This window comes from Sesamum indicum, linkage group LG13 (assembly GCF_026168435.1).
Source record: "Sesamum indicum cultivar Baizhima isolate 11 linkage group LG13, ASM2616843v1, whole genome shotgun sequence".
NCBI classification, from domain to species: domain Eukaryota; kingdom Viridiplantae; phylum Streptophyta; class Magnoliopsida; order Lamiales; family Pedaliaceae; genus Sesamum; species Sesamum indicum.
In genome coordinates this window covers 11,182,547-11,192,529 of record NC_142669.1, presented here as the reverse complement: position 1 = coordinate 11,192,529, position 9,983 = coordinate 11,182,547, and the positions used below count along the sequence as shown (strand labels likewise).

General features: G+C 34.1%; 1 non-coding gene across 1 annotated transcript; it reads left to right on the top strand.

Annotated features, from left to right (window-relative positions):
• Positions 1-4,642: 4,642 nt before the first annotated feature.
• On the top strand, positions 4,643-4,715 carry TRNAR-ACG (transfer RNA arginine (anticodon ACG)). The gene has a single exon. It is a non-coding gene; the product is annotated as a tRNA-Arg (tRNA).
• The last annotated feature ends 5,268 nt before the right edge of the window (positions 4,716-9,983 follow it).

The window sequence follows — 9,983 nt, the reverse complement described above, 5'->3', positions numbered from 1 at the left end:
CTGTTTTGGGTTCAAACAATCGGTGTTGTGGTTGCAGACTTTGATGGCTGTGGACTATACCCATCGAATCTGGCTGCTTGAGCCAAAATCATTTATTTTGTTTTTATTTATATTTTATTATTGTTCTAGATCTGTATATGTTGTTTAAATATCTATAATTATAGTTCCTGTCAATATTCTTATAGTTTTTGGACTATAATATTAAAGTGGTTTCTTCACAATCCATCATGCTTTGTAGTAGTTGAGTTAAGGTTTATGATTTGGGCTCATCACTGGTGGATAAATTTTCAATAGTGGTATCAGAGCCATTTTTTGTAGTAGTTGAGTTGGGGTTTATGATTTGGGCTCATCACTGGTGGATAAATTCCCAATAGTGGTATTAGAGCTTTCGGGTTCTGTCTCCAACATCGGTAAGATCATCCTCATCTATATATTTTTTTTCCTGCAAAATAACCTCTTCATATTTTCAGTTTGTGCGATTTTAGCTTACTACTTATTTTCTGGGGGAAAAAAGACTGCGGATTTTCTAAAATGTATTTTTCTAAAAATTATTTCTACGATATATATTGAGTTCGCTCTATGCAAAAAATAGCTGTGTTGGATTATTATTCTGAAAATCTGTATTATGTTTGGATTAATATTTTGAATATTTTTGTTTTGGTGTTTTGGAGATAGAGTGAGAAAAATAGAGATAAGTAAGTATGTGTTTTGAGATAGATGATATGTTTGGGTTTGTGTTTTGATATAATATAAAATAGTGTAAAATAAGTGGTGTAGGTTTGATGTTAGAATTTGGGACACATGAGTTACTGTTCATTGTCAAATCATATCTTTGAATATATATATTTAGTAATATATGTGTATATGTATATAGTTTTTTATTTGTTAGTGAAATATAATATATATATATATATATATTTATGTTAAGTAATTTCTTTTTATTAAGGAATTCTTTTTACATTTTAAATAATAATTATAATACATATAATACAAAAATGAAAGAAGAGGAAAGAGAAGAAAAAAGAGAAAAGAAGAAAAAGAAAGAGAGAAGAAAGAAGAAAGAGAAAGAAGAAAGAAAAGAAAGAGAAGAAAGCTGCAGACAAAAAAGACAGAAGAGAGAGAGGAAAAAAAAAAGACAAAAACAAGAAAAATATAGAAGAATAAAAAATAATAAAAAAAGTAATTAAAAAAATTAAGTTACAATTGCACACCTAGTGCAGGTGTGCAAATCATAAAACCAAACATAGGCCTGATTTTTTGATTTTATGATAATTGCTGTGTGAGACCCGCTGTGTGCATAATTTGATATCGCTTAGTGCATTTTGTTTCTACTTAGTGCTTAAAAGCTAATATTAATTGCTTTGTGCGAAACATTACTTAGTGCAAAAAATAACTTAGTGATTGATATTTTTTCTTAAATATCTAATATTTTTTAGTTCTGTATTATCCACTGAGTTATTCAGTACTTAGTGCATAAAACGCACTGCTTAGTGAATCTCATTTAATCTGCTTTGTTGTGTTTTCACAAGTACTTAGAATATTTTTGCTTAGTGTGTTATTTTCTGCTTAGTGCTGCTTAGTCTATTATTGCTTTGTGATTATTCCTAAAACAAGACCAAACCTTTGCTAATCCTTCACCTGGTCGAGTCCCTGAGGCTGTCTGGTATCTGGTTAAAATTTAGCTAAGGTTCACCCTTAAAATCTGTTGTTATTATTGCCTTTTGTCGATATTATTCTGTTGATTTTTATTTTGATGATATTATTCTGTATTAGTGCACATTCTGTCTCAATGTTATTCTTCTGCCTCATATTTTACTACATTTGTTGCTGTTATTTCTGTATTGAGATGGCTTGTTATAATTTTCAATCATTTGATGGAAAATCTGATTTTTCTATTTTGCAACAAAAGATGAAAGGTATTTTAATTCAACAAAAGATCTTCAAAGCTATTGGTGGCAAATACCCCGAAAATTTTTCTGCAAAAAAGAAGATAGAAAACAATGAATTTGCATACTCTTCAATAAATTTAAGTCTTTCTGATATAGTTCTAAGAAAGTTTGGAAAGTAGAAAACTGTAAAAGATTTATGGAATAAGTTAGAAGAATTGTAACTGAAACTTCTTTACCTAGTAAATTATTTTTGCTTGAAAATTTTTTCAAATACAAACTAGATTTGTCTAAAAATAATGAGAAAATTTGGATGATTTTAGAAAACTAATTCAGGACATTAAACTAACTGGAGATAAGAACATAGATGATTATTCTCCTATTGTTTTATTGAATACTAGTCCTAAAACTTATGGTGATGTAAAAGGCTAAAAGCTGCTATAAAATATGGGGATAATATAAATTTAGATATTGTAATTAGTGGCTTAAAAAGTAAAAAAATGGACCTTAAACTAATATTGTTAATCAGGTCCAAAATGAAGTGAATTATGTTAGTAGAAGAACCAAGTATAGATATTCTGAAAATAAATATCGGAATAGAAATCATAATAGGTCAAAGTCTAGAAATAGGAATGAAAAATCTTGGGATAAAAGATTTTATAATTGTGGAGAAAGGGGCATTTTATTATAAATTGTAAAAAGCCCAAGAGAGATGACAAGAATAAAGAAAATAATGAAATTACTGAAGAATTCTCTAGAGAAGTATCTATGGTTTATTAATACTGCTTAGTGTTCTTTCTCTAACCTATATCTGTACAAGTTTCTTTTCGTTTTGCAGGTATAATCAAGGAGTTCTGAAAATGATGAATGCTAGATCCGGCCTTGGACTAGGTTCCCTCTTTTGGGTCCTAGTCCAAGGTAGAGAATGTTGAAACATTATGGCCTAGGACAAAAATTGGTAGGCCCTAGCCTACAACACCCTAAGCCCACACCTTGGATGGCTGCCTAATTTCTTCATGCCTTCAACCATTCTTATTGGCTCAGCCCACTTTCACCTACCCAGCCCATTACCTAACCCACTTTTCCCTTGATATTTCTCTCTCTGACCCTCTACAAAATAAAAGAAATGTAACCCTAATAGTTGTCTCTCATCTCCTCGTCTCCCTCACCCTTCTCTCTTGAGCAAACCAACACCCCCTCCTCTCTCCTCCCAAAACGTCGTTTCTCCTCCACCAATTGTTCCTCTCTCTCTCTCTCTCTATATATATAAAATCAATGGCTTCCCTTTATAAATACTCTAGTGATTTTTCTGATGACAATAACCGAATTAGAAAAACTAATATTCTGTCTCTTTCTTTAATAAAATAGTTTTTCGTGAATTAAATTCCTAAGTGGAAATCTTTCTATATAGTCCTTTGTGGACGAAGTTTCTTAGTGGGTGTTTTCTGTCTATGTGACCGTCCTTGGTGGCTGTTTGAGTAATTGAGCGTTTGTGGTTGTTTTTGGTTCAAGAAACCGTTGTTGTGGTTGCCGACCTTGGTGGCTGTGAGCTATCTCTACCGGATCTGGCTCCCTGAGCCAAAATCATTTATTCTGTTTCTATTTATATTTTACTGTTGTTCTAGATCTGTATATTTTGTTTGGATATCTGTAATTATAGTTTCCATTAACATTTTTGTAATTTTTGGACTGTAATTCTTTGTAATAATTTAGCTAGGGTTTATATTTGGACTCATCATTGGTGGATAACTTCCCAACATTTACCCTTTATATATACCCCAAAGTTCTCCGCCCATGATGGTGACTATGTACTACAATCCTACACTAGATGAAGATCTTTGTCGCTCCCTAGTGGTTGCCCTTTGCAGAGACCGACTTCTGATGCTCCATTGAAAACAGATAATAGTTCGTGCAATACGTTCAATGGAAACGAGGGGCCTGGACAACCTACAAGTCCTGGTACTCGAATTTTCTATAGTTAGATGTCCTTTCAAAATCAAACTAACTATTTTTCGACAAAATAGATCAGATCTTGAAGAGCACCTGAATTGAAATATTAGCACAGGCAACATTGTACATGAAAAAGAAGACCCCCAAAAAAGCTGCTGAGCAACATTGCAGTGAGTTGATGACAAAGGAGTAAAAGGTTGTTTCTAGTCAGTTGACGATTAGGGCTCATATTTGGTGTAATTATACATCTATCTATTGTGATGAGAAAAATTGCATTTAGTATTTATGAGGTTTGCTTTTATCTAACAAATAAATATCTCTGTTAAACAAAATTCACCAAATTTGTTGATATTAATAAGAAAACTGGTTAAGAATCCATATTTTACCTCGATTTACTTATTGATTTATCTTAAATGTTATAAGGATAATTTAGTCAAAAAAAATTATTTGACCTACAATAAGTCAATCGAAGGTAATATCAATTTTTCTTCAACTTTTTTATTAATATCAATAAATTTTGGCTAATGTTGGACCTATTTGTTAGACGGAAGCAAATTTTATGGGTATTAGATGTAATTTTTCACACTATTGAGAATTTATATGTAATGACACAAAATCTCAGAACATAAAAATATAATTATTCCTAATATTTGCTGACTTATTTTAAATTTACAATTTTCTTTTACCCTACTGCTTCATCAAGTCCAAATCCCTCTTCATTATACCTCTAATCATGCCATAAACGCCAGTAATCAAACGGCCGCCCCCACCTTGAATAATATTAAGCCGACATTGTGTTATAAGTTGACTCCATGGCCCAATGGATAAGGCGCTGGTCTACGGAACCAGAGATTCTGGGTTCGATCCCCAGTGGAGTCGTTTTCTGTTTCCATTTTTGTCAATTTTTACTTACCATTTTCAGAAAATTTGTAAGATCAATGCATGTTTGCCTCCATCTTTTCTCGTGTTATAATTTTATATTTTTATTCAATTAAATTGTAACCTATTTATGTAAAATAGACAAACAGCCCCTTATGAAAAATAAAATAGTATTATAGCCCCTCTATGTTATTGAGTGTTCATTTGTCCTTCCTTCTCTTGATCACCTTTTGAGTTCAATTGCACTATTTTGCCTTTATTTCATCGAAGCTTGTCATAACAACTCCATCATTCAAATGATATAATTCCAAGATCTATGCGATAAAATCCTTTCAAAATACTCAAAATCGACATGCATAAAAGCGTTAAATGTGTCTTATCAGTAATATCGGCCGATGAGACCTAATTTCGTTGGCAAAGTTGAAGCTTCATAATTCTAAGGTCATGGATTCGAACCCTACTAACGTATAAGATGTTTCTACTGTAATATTAGGTGTAGTTCTACTTTAGTAGTAAATATTGATTAGATATAATCATTTGAAGTTGATAAAATAGTATATAATTGTTATAATATTAATTTTTATTAAATATTGATACTTAATAATAATGATTGTTATAATAGTTTGTTGTCTTCACTAAAAAAAAAATAACAAAACATGTAACGCTAAAATATGATAAAAGATGCCGTTTTAAGAAGTGAAATCGGCCGAAATTATTTGTTGATTGGATCACCATAATAGTTCGTTGATGAAAACCTATTCTAATTCAACTAACAAAGTTAAGCCCTCATAATTTTAGAGGTTATGAATTGGAACCAATCAATGTATGGAATATTGTTCGACTGTATTATAAATATTATCTTTCTACTGCAATAGTAAGTGTCATTTAAATATATTTTATCTAATATTGTTGATCGGAATATAATTGTTATAGTTGTCTTTATTAAATATAGGTATTTGACATATATGATTGTAATCGATTTATTTCAAATAATACTAGTTCATCGCTTTATTAACTTCGATTTTAAATTTTTTTTAATGGCAAGCAATAATTTAGAAAAAGTAAAAAGTACATTTGATTCAATTTCTATTGAAAATGTCAATATCGTAAAAAAAATTAAATTTTCACGTGTCAAGCATGTATCTTTTCCAATAAAATTGACATTTTATTGCAAAAAATGGATCAAATATACTACTTTTACATCCTCAATTGCAAATTGAAATAGGAGAAGATCAAAATTACCACCATAGCATAGTTACAAGACGAAAAAGGCTTAAAGGCAATTTTCTTCCCCTAACTTTAGGTCATTCTCGTTTTAGTCTCCTAAGTTACTAGGGTTCTATTTTGGTCCTGTAAAACTTGATAAATCTCAATTTTGGTACAAATTTGGTTTGAAAGTTGAGTCACTCGCCGGAAAAAGTCACATGCCAGGCATGTGACTTTTTAAATTGGGGCTTGCATTGTGATTAGTTGAAAAAGATGATATGGTGAAGATATAGCCTGAAGTTAGGGGACTAAAACGAGAATGACTTGAAGTTACGGGACTAAAACGAGAATGACCTGAAGTTGGGGGACGAAAATTGCCTTTAAGCCTTTTATTTTCAGCCAATCACAATGTAAGCCCCAATTTAAAAACTCACATGCCTGGCATGTGACTTTTTTCAGCGAGTAACTCAACTTTTCGATCAAATTTGTACCAAAATTAAGATTTTTTCAGTTTTACGGGATCAAAATAGAACTCTAGTAACTTAGGAGACTAAAGCGAGAATGGCCTGAAGTTAGGGGACGAAAATTGCTTTTAATCCAGACGAAAAATGTATTTTTTGGATTTTGCGCCTCTCCTTTGTTGATCATATAAAAAAATATTTAAGAATTGAGCTTAGAACTTTTTTTTTTGACCTTTCTCGTCCATACAAACTCAAACCTTAACAATGTATGGAAACTCGTATTAATTCAGCTCAGCTTCAATTTGGAGCAGCTTGTTGAGAAAGGAATCAAGAAGTAAAATCAAAATGGAAAACTGATCTTGCAGCTGGTTTTACAGAAGAGAAGTTCTGTATATGTATATTCAAGGAAGGAAAAATGCCTCTTATATACAAGAAGACCCAACTAACAATAACAACCACTTAGTTGTCAATATACTTAACGGATAGATGAAAGTGCTACTGTAAAACACGACTTAGCTAACTGAAGGAAAAGAAAAAAATAAAACAGAGTCTGAAGTATTCTGCCTTTTATTCCTCTGCTTGTGGCTGCTGTTCTTGTGGGGAGTATGGATGGAAATAAAACAGAGTCTGAAGTATTCTGCCTTTTATTCCTCTGCTTGTGGCTGCTGTTCTTGTGGGGAGTATGGATGGGTTTCATCACCCCCCCCGCAAGATAGACTTGGGTTGAGGGTGACCAAGGATAGCTTGGACCGCAAATGGAGGAACGAGTTGCAAGACAATAATTTTGTAAAGGCGTCTGCAATTTGTTGTCTAGACACCACATAAGTTGGTTGGATCAACCCTTCCTTGAACTTGTTACGCACCACATGGCAGTCTATTTCCAGGTGCTTCGTCCTCTCATGGAAGACTGGATTTGCAGTTATGTGAAGTGCGGCTTTATTGTCGCAGTAGAATGGAATGGGAGTCTTGACATTAACACCGAAGTTCTTCAGAAGGTACACCAGCCATGTGACTTCACAGGTGGTAGCAGCCATACTTCGGTACTCGGCTTCTGCGGACGATCTGGCCACCGTGGTCTGTTTCTTGGTTTTCCAGGATATGGGAGTCTCTCCCACAAAAATACAGAACCCTGATAAGGACCTTCTTGTCTCTTGGCATGCGGCCCAATCTGCATCACAAAAAACTTTGAGTGAAAAATCAGTAGTTGAGGGAAAATACAAACCTGTTGAGATGGTGCCTTTCAAATATCTGACAACATGAATTGCTGCCTCCCAATGCTTCTCACAAGGATGTTGAAGGTGCTGGCTTAGTTGTTGTACAGCGTAGCACAGGTCTGGCCTGGTGAAACTCAAGTACAGCAATCTGCCAACCAGTCTTCTATACCTGGAAGGGTCAGTGAGAGCAGCCCCTGTGTCAACTGTGAGCTTCAGTCCAGGAGGCAATGGAGTGGCAACATGCCTGCCATTGTTGAGCCCAACATCCTTGAGAATATCTTGAGTATACTTGCGTTGGGTTACCACTAAACCTTCAGTGGATCGTGCTAACTCAAGTCCTAGGAAATATTTAGCATTTCCCAAGTGCTTAACTGTAAAAAGGTCATCTAAGTAATCTTTAACAGTGATTATGGAGCTTTCAGAGGCAGCAGTGATTAGTATATCATCAACATAAATCAGTAATGCAATGAGGCTAGTGTCAGTTCCTTTTATAAACAAGCAATGATCATGACTACATTGTTCAAAACCAAATTCTCTTATCTTGTTAGTGAATTCTTCATTCCACTTTCTAGATGCTTGTTTTAAGCCATATAGGGACTTTTCCAATTTACAGACCTTGCCGTGTGGAATTTTATAGCCTTGAGGAGGCTCCATATATATATCCTCATCAAGAGTGCCATGCAAGAAGGCATTATTAACATCAAGGTGATGGATAGGCCATTTCTTTCCCACAGCCACAGCTAAGAAGAGCCTTACAGTGACTGCTTTTGCAACAGGTGCAAAACAGTCATTGTAATCCTCCCCTTCAACTTGGCTGTACCCTTTAGCAACTAACCGTGCTTTATACCTTTCGACAGTGCCATTAGGATTAAGTTTTACCTTATACAGCCATTTGCATCCAATGGCTCTTTTGTCAGAAGGCAAATCTGTAATCTTCCAAGTTCTGTTTCTTTCAAGTGCATTGATTTCTTCCTGCATAGCCTTTCTCCAGTTAGCCTGCTCCTGAGCTTGTTTGAAGTCCTTTGGCTCCTGTACACTTAACAGATTCTCCACAAAACAAGATTGTATATGTGACATATGCAAATTATTAGAGTTTTCAGAGTTGTAGCACTCATAGTCATTCATCCAGCTAGGTTTGCTGGTAGGTCTGTTGGATCTCCTAGGTATGTGAGTATCAGCCTCAGGTTCTATAACATCATTAGCTAAAGGTTTATTGCTGGTTTCACTCTCATCTATTTGATCAATGACAGGCAAAGGACAAACTATGTCACTATCATCATCTTTGGAGGTTTTAAAGGGAAAAATGTTTTCATAGAACATTATGTCTCTACTAATATGGATATTCCCTGTGCTAAGTTCCATTACTTTATATCCTTTTATGCCATGGACATATCCTAAGAAAACACACTTCAAAGCTCTAGGTTCAAACTTTCTTTTAGAGGGTGAGGTATTAGTGATAAAGCAAAGGCATCCAAAAACTTTTATATGATCATAAGAAGGTTTGTGGTTGTAAAGTAACTCATAGGGTGTTTTCCAGTTCAAGACTTGAGTAGGCAACCTATTAACTAGAAATGTAGCCATTAGTAAAGCCTCAGTCCAAAATTTTAAAGGCATGCTAGCTTGAAACATAAGGGCTCTAGCTATTTGGAGCAAGTGTTGATGTTTCCTCTCAACCACACCATTTTGTTGAGGTGTGTGGATGCAAGTTCTCTGATGTATTATGCCCTTTTTATGGAAGAAGGTTTGACATTCCTTATTAACAAATTCAGTACCATTATCAGTTCTGATTCGTTTGATCTTGGCATCAAATTGAGTCATTATCATGTTATAAAATTGTTCAAGTTTAGAGAGGGTTTGAGATTTATGAATCATCAGGTAGGCCCAAGTAGTTCTGCTAAAATCATCCACTATTGTAAGCATGTATTCAAAATTGTTGATGGAATACTCCCTGTACGGTCCCCACACATCTACATGAATAAGCTCAAAAACAGATTTAGTTTTGGATTCACTCAACAGAAAAGAGGTTTTGTGTTGCTTTGCTAATGGACATATTTCACATTTAATCTGTTGAATGTTGTTCTTATTACAAAGATTCATACGTCTCAATACATCTAGGTTAGTGTGTCCTAACCTATTGTGCCATAGAACTTCATTACACACAGCCTTACATTTGTTCATGTTACACATGCCAACAGACAAATTTTCTTCATTGGCAGAGGGGTTCAAACTAATATGCTTTGTCATGTGATGCTGAGGTTGTCTTTCTAACACATAAAGTCTCCCTCGTTGTTTACCTACAGCAATCATCCTTTTACTCTCAAGGTCCTGCAAAATACAAGTCTCATTTGTGAAATGAACACTAAGGTGATTATCATTACACAGTTTAT